This window comes from Artemia sp. Qi Xiang Cuo, chromosome 9 (assembly GCF_049724085.1).
Source record: "Artemia sp. Qi Xiang Cuo chromosome 9, ASM4972408v1, whole genome shotgun sequence".
NCBI classification, from domain to species: Eukaryota; Metazoa; Arthropoda; class Branchiopoda; order Anostraca; family Artemiidae; genus Artemia; species Artemia sp. Qi Xiang Cuo.
Window position 1 is genome coordinate 45,513,845 of NC_142802.1, and position 12,034 is coordinate 45,525,878.

Genomic DNA, 12,034 nt, shown 5'->3' on the forward strand with positions numbered 1-12,034 from the left:
CAGAGTTGATTTTGTCCAGTATTCCTTTTGCTTCACACGCTGCCTCGCCGTTGGAACTATCAGAGACTGCGGCAAGCACAGCAACATTACAATCAAATCCGGCCTTCACCTTCGAAATAGAGCGGACTGCGTAAAACCAGCGAGTCTGGACGGTCCTCTCTAGCTCCAAGACTTTTTGCCCGCTAATACGCTGGGATTCCACAAATAGCTCGTGACGAGTATTGCTGCCCGATATAAATGCGTCAAGTCTTTGCACCACAGAGAAAAATTCAGAAAGTTCGCCAATATTTTTTAGGCAGTCAGTCAAAACCAAGTTTAATCTGTGGGCGTGACAGTGTACATAAACTGCATGAGGCACCTTCTCCCTAAACTTTGCTTGAACTCCATTAAATTCCCCACTCATAACGGATGCGCCATCATAACATTCGGCAATACACAGCATCGAATCTACACCTAGCATTTCTATTGTTTCACAAATCGAGGTGGATAAGCTCTAGGCGTCTAAATTGTACATGTGACAGCAGCTGATTGGTTGCTCCAGTACTTTTCCGTGTGATATGTACCTGAGTAGGATCGATAGTTGTTCGTTTCTAGAAACGTCTTTTGTCTCGTTGACAAGAATAGCAAAGTAATTAGCTGATTTTACTTCTGAAATAATATCTTGGTGCAAGGCATTTCCTATCAGTGTAACTGCGTCATTTTTGATGACTGCAATAGTGACCATATTGGCGCTGTAACTTGGCCTTCAGCTTTTCGTCGCCTTTAGACATTTCCTCCATCAATTCAACCAAATTACCCCGGTTTGCAGATGTTTCTGATTCGTCATGACCCCTCAAAGCAAGACCCTGGCGGCCAAGAAAGCAAATAGCGCGAAAAATGTACTTCACATAATCTGTATTTTCCTGAACCTCTTGAGATCTGGATTGAATTAAGGCATTCGCTATAGGTTTCGAAGTATCAGTATTCATTATCTTAAATTCCGTCCATGCTGAAATACAATGCCTATGTCTTTCAGAACTATCATGTTGCTTTAATAGAGCAGAACTGTCTTTCCGCTTGCAAAATCCTGACTCAATGAAAGCCCTTTTTCCAGCAGTTTCTCCAGCTCTTAGAGTCCCCATAGAAAAATGGCGGCAAGCAAAATAAAACACGGAATTCAAATTTTTTGAGTATTCTATCCATTCATAAGTCTAATAGTAATGTGCACTAAATTTCCTTCCGTTAGAAGTGGGAGCTAGATATCTCTCAAGAATAGGTTGAGCTGGTTTGTCGTGACGAGTCCAAGAGATATCTGAGAGAGTTTCTTGACTGCTACTGGAACCTGCAAGGGGTTCAGCGATGCAGACCGAACATTCATGTTGATCTGAGCCATTTTTTGTTCCGCTAGTTTCCAAAATTCTGTCACAGGTGGGGGAATTTATGTCGACTAACCTAAGACTTTCGGCGCTGACACTATTGCCAGTCTCTTGCACTAAAGTTTCTTCACTTTTCTTCTGCATATTCACCAAAAAAAAATCCAAAGTTTGTTGTCGCTTTTTACTCATAGTTAAACGAGTTGTAGACAAGGACTTCACTTAGACACGGGAAGAGAAGAACTGAAGAAACACGTAGAAACTCACTTAGGAAATCACTCCCATACTCCACGGTGAAACTACCCCGCTTAGAAACCCCATAAACCAATCACTTACATTTCCTGTTCACGACAGTCCCATATACTCCACTGGAACTAGTCATCCCATAAACTATTCAACAAGGTCAAGAATCTGCTGACCAAAACCCCCTTGAAACCCGAGAACACATTTCCTGTCCCAGCTACTAAAAAAGGGAATATACAGAACTCATAGTTTACAACGAATTCTTCACAAGAACAATAACGAAACGGGTACTGACCACATGAAGCTTAGTTTTGAATGAACCCTACTCGGAAATAAAATAGTGTAGACGCGCTTGCTCTTAGACATTTCAAAACAAGATTATATAACTAGGGCACCAGTTTGTTGGTCGTATTTATTGGACCAGTTGCTGGTTTAATATAGCACATAGCTAAAATAGAAAATAGCTGTCAAATATAAATAAGAAGGTAATTTTCAAATTCTAGGGGGGGGCATGGCCCCCCCTGCCATCCCCCCCCCCTAATTGGCGCCCCTGGGTAGAAACCCAACTATTGTTTGCAGAAATTCTGTTTATTTCGAGCTTGAATTGATTAATCATTTTAATTTCTACTTATTTTAGACTTTATTTGTTTATCCACAGTAATTTCTGTCAATTGTAAGTTTCAACTATTATGTAGCTTATTCTCAGTCATTTTGGTCTTTATTTCGTATTTTGCTTTTCTTTGAAATTTTTTGGGACTAATATTTAGTGTAATTAGGTATGTATATTTAGAATAATTAGCCTTAATGTATAAATTGAAATGAAGGGGGTTATACTTGTAGAATGAATCCTGTCTATATAAGTTTTATTAAAAAACAGGCCAATACCTCAAATACTTCAAATAATGACATTCCGCACCATCAGCTTCAAACAACTTTGAACCTTATCAATAAGGATGGAAATGAAATGAGCTTCTGGAAAAGTCGACGAGCTTCGGCTAAGATGTCAAACAGAAGATTCTTCCAATTTGTGGAACGCCCTAGAATACAGCGATATATAATATAACTCAATCTGCAAATCAAACCTAAGTTCGGCTGTATAGTCCCAATCCTGCAAAGGAAGAAGAAAGGTAGTGGGATTGCAGCCCACCACCAGAACCATGGAGGAAACTCCCTGGGAAAAACAGTTTGCAAAAGAAACATCCTAGAAAAAATAACCGGAGTTCTCATTTCAATAACGACACCCTGCACCCACCCAACGGACAAGATTTTTGAATTCGAAAATACCACCGAAAATCAGATTTTGGAAGGTTCGGTCCGCTATCGGCTAGACATTATGGTTCTCTCGAAGTGTGATGGTCGGGAAACGGAAAGCAACTGCTCAGCGGTAGAAACATCATAATCTTCAGCGACCACGAAACACGACGCGAAACTGGAGTTGCCATAGTAATTATAAAACCTATGGAAAAATCACAAATTAGTTGGAAACCCGTGACCAATCGCATTATAACTGCTCGGTTTCATAGGAAGCCTGCCAAAATGGCCCTTATTGCTTGCTATGCACCCAATAACGAAGCCACAGACGATCAGAAAGAGACATTCTATAATGAATTGAGAACTTTCCTTAAATATGTACCCAGACATGACATCTTGTATACCATGGGGATTTCATTACGAATGTTGGCAACGACGGGGATTATTGTGTTGAAGTCCTGGGTAACCACAGCCTTAGAGAATGCAACAAAATTGGAGAGTTGCTTATTGAAATGGCTCAGTCCTTCGGCTCGGTTATTGGTGGTACTCTCTTCAAACATAAAAATATACACAAATACTACTGGAATTCACTTGATGGAGGCACAAAAAACCAGAGCAACCACTTTCTGTTTAGTAAGAAATGGCAGACGTCGCTTTTTGATGTACGCGCATTTAGGGTGCACATCAGGCTGACCACAGCCTGATGATAGCCGAAATCAGAGTTAAATTGACGGCCCCAAGAAAGGTGGGGATAACTAGGCAACGGCCATATGACTGTGAAAAACTGAATGACAGAGAAATCTGGCCACAGTTTGTGGTAAAACTGACCAACAGATTAGAAATTCTCGATCTACTGTGAGATGAAACTCTCGAGGCAGCTTGTACTGCTGTCAGACAAACCTATAATAATACTGCCTACGAAACGCTTGGTATGAAAAAATCGCTAAAGGAAGGATGGATCTCCGTCGAATCGCGGGATCTGATTGAGAAGAGGGCTGACAAGAAGGAATACTTCGCAATACTCTACCCCCTGATGCAAGTTACGCCCATGAACAAGAGTATGCTATACTTGATAAGGCTATAAAGAAGAGTGCCCGCGCTGACAAACGTCGTAGCCTTGAACAAAAAGCTGAAAAGGCTGAAGAAGCGGCTAAACGGGAAGACTTTCTGTCATTGTACCCCATCACCAATGAGATAGTTAGAAAAAGTTTGAAGATAGATGGACCCGTCAAAGGTGAGTCTAAACGCCTTTATACTGACCTTGATAAAGTGAACAAAGCCTTGGCGACACATTTCGAAAAGCTGTTAAACAGACCTCCACCTGCTGATACTCCAAATAAACCCAACACGTCATATCTAAACCTTGCCGTTGAAATCGAAGCACCCACTGGTGGGGAGATAATAAAGGCGGTTAAGAAACGGAAGTCTGGAAAGTCCCCCGGGGAAGACCGGATTACGGCTGAAATGATTAAATACTTAGTAGCTACATGCAGAAATGTGTGGATCATATTTTTCCTATAATTGGGAGAACAGAACTAACTCCTAAAGATTGGAAAAAAGCACTTTCGTTAAAATATAAAAAAAAAACGACACTATAAAGTGCAAAACCGGAGAGGTGTCAGCCTTGTATCAATACCTAGCAAACTGCTGTTGACTATACTCCTTAACAGAATACAATCAGTGTTGAACTAACATCTCCGGGAGGAACAGCATGGATTCCGGCCAAACCGATCGTGCGCCCACTTTGTGTTTACTCTTAGAATGCTGCTAGAACAAACAAATGAATAGTGCAATAAGCTGTACTTGGTCTTTATAGACTTCGAGAAAGCTTTTGACTCGTTAGATCACCAAACACTTCGGAAGGTTCTCTGATACTACGGTATTCCTGATAAGTTCGTCCGAAACATCGAAGCCTTCTAAAAAGACACACAATGCTGCGTGAAGACAGGGGACGGGACTACCCGCTACTTTCGCATCATGACAAGGGTGAAGCAAGATTATTCTATCACCATTGTCATTTATCCTCATCATTAACTATATTCTCAAGACCTACGACGGACATGGAATCCAGTTGGGTAATAAGAGACTCGGAGATGTTGATTTCGCTGAAGATATCAGCCTCCTAGAGTCCTGCAAACAAAAGCTCCAGCAATACCTTGACCGAGTCAGAGACGCTTCTGAACCTTATGGCCTTAAGATAAATTCCAACAAAACAGAAAGTGTGGCGAACACTGGATCTCCACTCAACCTACAATGCAATTATCAGACAATAGAGCAATTCATGTGGTTCAAGTTGGAAGTACCATTCACATTCAGGATCGTGTCAGCGAAGATTCAAGCTAAGAATCGGCCAGGCTAATGCATCCTTCAGGAAACTGTCTCAAATTTGGCGCAGCCAGAAGTACTCTCACCGACTTACGTTGAGGCACTTCAACAGCAAAGTCCTTTCAACACTTTGCTACGGTTCTGAAACTTGGCCCATAGATAAACAACTCGAAAGAAAAAACTCCTCATGTTCGAAAACATGTGTTTAAGGCTCATTCTAAACATCCACTGTACCCAAACACTAACGAATACCACTATAGGATGGAAGACGTCTCTGCCACAGATAACCGAAACGATCAAATATAGGACGTGGAGATACCTTGGTCATTTTATCCGTATGCCCGAAACTCGACTACCGAAGGTTGTCCTTCAGTGGCAGCCACGTGGCACCAGAAGAAGAGGACGCCCCAAAAACACAACATGACGCAGCCACAGGCTATCAGCTATGAATAGTAACATCTCACTTGAAAGAGTCAAATATTGTAGTAAATTATTGATAGCAAAACCTGATATGAGACTTGAAAAGGATAAATGTTGTGGAGCATTTCGGAATTTAAAAGTGAAAATAAAAAAAAAAAGGTAGTAGGCCCAAAAAAGGTTCATTTGCTGAACTTTTGTGAAAGAAAGAAGATTGGACAAGAGGATTGAGAAGGAGGATGTGTTTTTTTTAAGCATTAATATTCCAATTGCATCATAATTGTGTGGCCAACAGGAATTCAGGCTAAAATTAGAAATAAATTGATCACTAGGTCAAGTATTAATAACATGGTCAAAATCAATTGATAAGAAGGGTCAATCTTATTTTTTTGAAATTTTAATTTTCTGTAATTTTTCTAAATTGTAAAAGTAACTTTAATTGTTATATTTTTAAATATTTAAAAACTGGAGACGTGTCAGCCTTGCTTCAATAGCTAGCAAACTATTGGCGACTATACTCCTTAACAGAATACAATCAGCGTTTAATGAACATCTCCGGGAGGAACAGCATTGAATCCGGTCATACCGGTCGTGCGCCAGCCTTGTACTTACTCTTAGAATGCTGCTAGAACAAGCGAATGAATGGTGCAATAAGCTGTATTTGGCATTCATAGATTTCGATAAAGCCTTCAGCTCGGTAGATCGTCAAACACTTTGGCGGGTTCTCTAATACTGCGGTATTCCTGATAAGGTCATCTAAATCATTGAAGCCTTCTACAAAGACACAGAATGCTGAGCAAGGACAAGTGACGGGAGTATCCGTTACTTTTGCATCATGATAGGGGTGAATCAAGGCTGTGTGCTATCACCACCGTTATTTATTCTCATCATTGACTATATTCTTGCTGACGATAATTTAACTTGGAGACGTTAATTTTGCTGACGATATCAGCCTCCTGGAGTCTTGCAAACGAAAACTCCAGCAATAAAATGATGAAGTAATAGACATTGTCGAATCTTTTGGCTTTAAAATAAATACCAACAAAACAAAAGGTATGGCAAACATTTTATCTCCACTCAACCTAGGTACAATAACCAGACGATAGAGCAAGCTTTGTAGTTCAATTATTTAAAACTACCATCTGCAATTCAGGATCGTGTCAGAGAGAAGTCAATCTAAGAATCGGCCAGGCTAATGCATCCTTCAGAAAACTGTCTCCAATTTGCTGCAGCAAGAAGTACTCTCTGCGGCTCAAGTTAAGGCTGTTCAAACAGCAACGTACTTTTAACGCTTTTATATAATTGTGAAACTTGGCACATAGATCAACAACTTGAAAAAAACTCCTTGCGCTCGAAAACATGTGTTTAAGGTGCATTCTAAATATCCAATGGTCCCAAAAAGTAACGAACGCTACTATACGACGAAAAACGTCTCAGCCATTGATAATCGAAGTGATCAAATATAGGAAGTGGATATACTTTGGTCATGTAATCCGCATGTCCAAAACTCGACCACCAAAGGTAGTTCTTCAGTGGTAGCCACGTGGTATCAGAAAAAGGTATCAGACGCCCTAAAAACACATTACGACGCAGCTACCAGGCTGACCTCGCAAATCTCAATGCCTTAATCCAACCCGAATGGGAAGATGTCTGGGTAGCCACAGCGATGAGAGATTACTGGTGACTCTTGTTGATGCCCTAAGCACCCATGGAGGCACAGGATGATCTAAGGTCTAAGGCAATAAAATATAAATGTTCTTGACCTGTATATAGTTCTCATTGTTTTAACCAAGGATATAGATAATTTTTTCCAACAAATATACAAATAATGAGAAAACCTTCTTGACCTGTGCAAATTAAGAGTATACTAGACAATTGTAGGCTATCAGGCTGGTGGAATAATGGCATTGGACCTAGGGTGAAAACTGGATTGATTGCAAAGGCTATGGAAAAAGTGCTACAAGGTTTGGCAAGAAGACAATGTTAAGTTACAATCCCTCTGAATATATGCAAAAATTAAAGAAACCTGGGAAAAAGAAATATATCTAAAATTTGGGCTCCAAAATGATACTTTAAGATGGGTTTTATCGGTAAGGGGGAATTTATGCCGTCTGGGAGGAGAAAAAAATATTTAGGGAAGGTTAAGGTACGCAGTGGTCCCTTCACTTTTCCGACGTGCAGGGAGTCTGAAGATTTAGAACATTTTTTATTTTATTGTGAAGAACTGAGGGTACTTAGAAGGGAATTTTTGGGAGGGATGTCATGCATAGAAGCTGTTTAAATATAAAATAGGAAGTAGTTGTAAAGTGGATATTAAAAATTTGGTAAAATTTGTGAGTGTAGGGATGAGACATAGGGAGAATTTTCTATTGTAGTGACATTTTTGAAAGTGTTTGAATTTATTATGTTTTATGTGATTTTTTTTTTTGTTGCAATATCCATGGCCCATGGGGCTTTTGTGGGAAATATATATATATATATACTAGTTCACTTTGCTAAATTCCATTATTAGAGAGACACACTGTTTTGTCCTGTCGTGTTGTATTCTGTGTTATGATATATACTAAGTTGGAATATAGTTTTGTTTGGAATTAAGACGTGCGTTTTTTTTATTGTTGTATAGTTTTTGAGTCTTCCTTTTCATTTGTTTATAGGTGTTGTTTATTTTAGTTTTTTTTCTTCTTTTTTCTTATTATTGATATTGGCTTTCAGAGTCGAAGCTAAAATATCTGGAATTTATTGTCGTTAATATAAAATATTTTTATACTTTTTCCCATTGTTTATTTGAAACAGTACACCTTTTCTCCATTTTTTGTTTTCTTTTTTTTTAGGCCTGAATCGGTCGAAAATTTATTCCTCTGGCTCTGGGGAACACTAACTAGAGCTTAGGAAGAGTACGTGGCAATGTCGCTTTATTCATATCTATGTCAATGAAGATAAATATGAAATACTGAAAATGCATTGCATTTTGACTGCAAAGCCCAATTATTTGCCTAACTGAAGAAGAATTACAGGTAACATGACCAATTGTAGGGAAGGAAAAAAAAAATTGAAATGCATCAATTATTTTAAAAGATACTAGCCTAGCTCATGTACCCATTTTGGATAGCTCTGTGATAGGGGTTACCTATAGGCTGTATGATGACATATAATTTATTTTCTTTATATTTAAATTATGGAATATTGTCATTTAATACTATATAGAATACATTATAAAGTCAAATTAAAGGAATATTATGTTTTCTTGCATTATGAAGAAGAATTAAAAGTCTGGCATGACCTATTTATACATCATAGGCCTACTGTTATAGAGCAGCCAGAATAAAGTCATATGGAAGACTTTTTAATATCTTATTTGGTATAAGCCCAGAATAGGGGCTATTGAGAAGGAAACATGCTAAGAAAACAATTCTTAGGCCTACTTTATAGCCTAATAGTCTATGCAGGATAATTTTAATGGTAAATTTCTAGATGGCACTGTAATTTAGCTAGTATAGTATAGGCTATACTTTAGGTAGGGTAAGACACCCAGTAGTTTTGACACTTTAATCACTTTGAAAACTTTTTGACATTTAAACTACTCTAATTACTGTATTAGGCTATACCAGCTAGAAACTTAATTTTTGTATCAAAAAAATTCTGAAGAATTTCTCAACAAGTAGGTTACTAATTCAAATAGTTTCACTTGTACAGCACCTCTTATTTTTGAATTTAATAACAAGTGATAATTCTGCCTAAACTCAGACATACAAACGGCTCATTGTAAATAGTGATTTAAATAGTATAAAAGATTATGTCCAAGAATAGGCAGGTGGCCAACTATTGGGTGTCTTACCCTATAGCCTATATAGGAGGGGGCTGAAATTCATTTCCGATAGAAATGCTTATTATATTTGTAATCAGCATAAAAAAAGGCATTTAATGGTGTATTCACTTTATTCCTAACTCAATATTATGATTTGGTAGATATTGACCCTCTTTTGTAATTCAATTATTGCTTCTGTTGCAAATTGCACCTTGAGCCCTTAAAGGGGCCCCAAAGATAATTCATTTTTATAACCATACAAAGAAGTTATCAACACTAGTTAAGTTATTGAAAAGTGCTTAAAAACATATTGTTAGTTTATAAATAAGTTGTTCAAGAGTAGTATATTCCAAAAATACTGATTTATAACAATTCAAATCTCATTTATTAGGCGATTATTATTAGGCAAACTATTTTTCTACTGTTTCAAGTTTTTCAAATGCCATCAACAATAAATAGCACTGAATTTTGTGATTTGAAACTTTGCTGTTGACAATTCAGGGAATAAATTTCCACATTAGGGGGTTGGGGGTACAGTTCATGGTAAATTTGCAGTTATAATTCATATAAAATATGTTTGGGGCCCCTTTAAGGGCTCAGAATACAATTTGTGACAGAAGCAATGATTGAATTATGAAAGAGCCTGAAAAAGGCATCAAATGATGTTTTCACTTTCATCATAGCTAAATCAAGTGCCACCTAGAAATTTACCTGGTAAATTTGTAGTGGGCCTTATAATTTAGCTAAGATGAAAGTGAAAATGTCATTTGATGCCTTTTTCATGCTCTTTCATAATTCAATAATTGCTTCTGTCACAAATTGTATTCTGAGCCCTTAAAGGGGTCCCAAATATATTTTATATGAATAATGAAAGAGCATAAAAAAACACCAAATGATGTTTTCACTGTCATCCTAGCTAAATTATATGACCCACTGCAAATTTACCCCCTAATGTGCAAATATATGCTCTGAATTGGAATATACCCTGAATTGTTGATGGCAAAATTTCAAATTGCCAAATTCAGCCCTATTTTTGTTGATGGCATTTGAAAAAACTTAAAATGGTCTCTTGTTTTAACCATTGTAACTGTAAATTGAATCAACTTTGATGAAACAAGAACCAGAAAAACAACAGTGATGGGTGGTGGAACGTATTTGAAATATATAAATGGGCTATATATTTGCACATTAGGCAGGGGGGGGGGGTATAAGGTATAGTGGAGCTGCAGTCAAAATGTGTAACCTATAATTATTCTGTATATTATGAAGTAAGGATTATCTTTTAACATGTTCCCTTCTCAATCACCCTGAATCTAAACCTTTAACCAAACATATAGCCCAAATTAGACATTTCCCAAGTGTTTTTCTGTTTTTTGCTTTTCTGACTATTGACTCAAGTCACAGGTATAGGAGTTAAAACAAGAGTGCCAAAATGTATGGGAAGAAAATATATTATTTGGCCTATATATTTGCATCTTGGGGGGAGGGAAGTATTGTAGAACTGTAGTCAAAATGTGTTCACCACAATTATTTTGTATATTATGAAATAAAAATTGTGTTCTTAACATGTTTCCTTCTCAACAGCCCTAATTATAGTCTTTTGCCTCTTATGCCTCTAATTATAGTCTTGGAAAGAGCTGATTACTGACAGTATTGATGAGAGTTGGTCAAATGTAAAAAAGGAAATTCTGTATGTTGAAAAGTCTTGCACCAGAATTTTTTGGACAAAACAGGCAAAATTTTACCTTTTTTTAACTATCAAAATAAGTAAGCTCAATAAAAAAAAACACTAAGTATTGAATTTCTGTAGAAAAAATAAGACCACAGAATATTATCAAGTCTTCAAACTTTCTGTAATCAGACAACCAACCAAATAAAGGAATTGAAGAGAAGGGTTGACAAAAAATTGGCTGGGGATCTTAAAGGCAACCTTTAATCTTTCTGGTTTTATGCCAGTCAAAAATGCAGCAGCAGATGCACAGTCCCAGATATCCTGTACAATAAACAATCAGTTGCTGATCCTGAGCTGAAATTTTCAAAAAAATAACAATTCTCATTTGTTTTTTCCTCCAATTCCAGTATTGTTTATCCCACACCTCCTTTATATGATGTATCACATAAGATGGAACCAATTCTGATTACTGATGCATTGGTTCTAAAGGAACTTACATCCCTCAAACTGAATAAATCTGCTGGTCCAGGTGGCATTCACCTGAATATCCTACATGAATGTTGTACAGTTTTGTGTCAACCTCTTTCCCTACTGTTCATGTTATCATTAAGTCTTTCCAGACTACCTCTGGATTGGAAATCTGCACACATCATTCCTATATTTAACAAAGGTTGGAAAGACCTTTCAGAAAATTATTGACCAAGTAGCATGACATCAGCAGTGGTTAAGGTTCTAGACAGAATAATCAATTCTGCAGTTGTTAAACATCTTGAAGCAAATAATGTTTTGTACAGTTCACAACATGGCTTTTGTTCAGAAAGATCTGTTGGTATCAATCTCCTTGAATTGTGATCACATCACCAAGTTGCTTGATTTAGGGGTGCCTGCTGACCTGATTCTGCTTGACTTTTCTGAAGCTTTTGACAAAGTTTGTCACAACTAACTTACAATTAAATTATGTGCAGTCAA

General features: G+C 37.5%; 1 protein-coding gene across 1 annotated transcript in view; it reads left to right on the plus strand.

Annotated features, from left to right (window-relative positions):
- The first annotated feature begins 8,497 nt into the window (after positions 1 to 8,497).
- Positions 8,498 to 12,034, plus strand: part of LOC148948709 (uncharacterized) — a 51,683-nt gene continuing 48,146 nt past the window's right edge. Inside the window, exon 1 of the mRNA XM_089094055.1 lies at positions 8,498 to 8,602. The gene's annotated coding sequence lies outside the window, so the exon portion shown is untranslated. The remainder of the gene's footprint in view (positions 8,603 to 12,034) is intronic.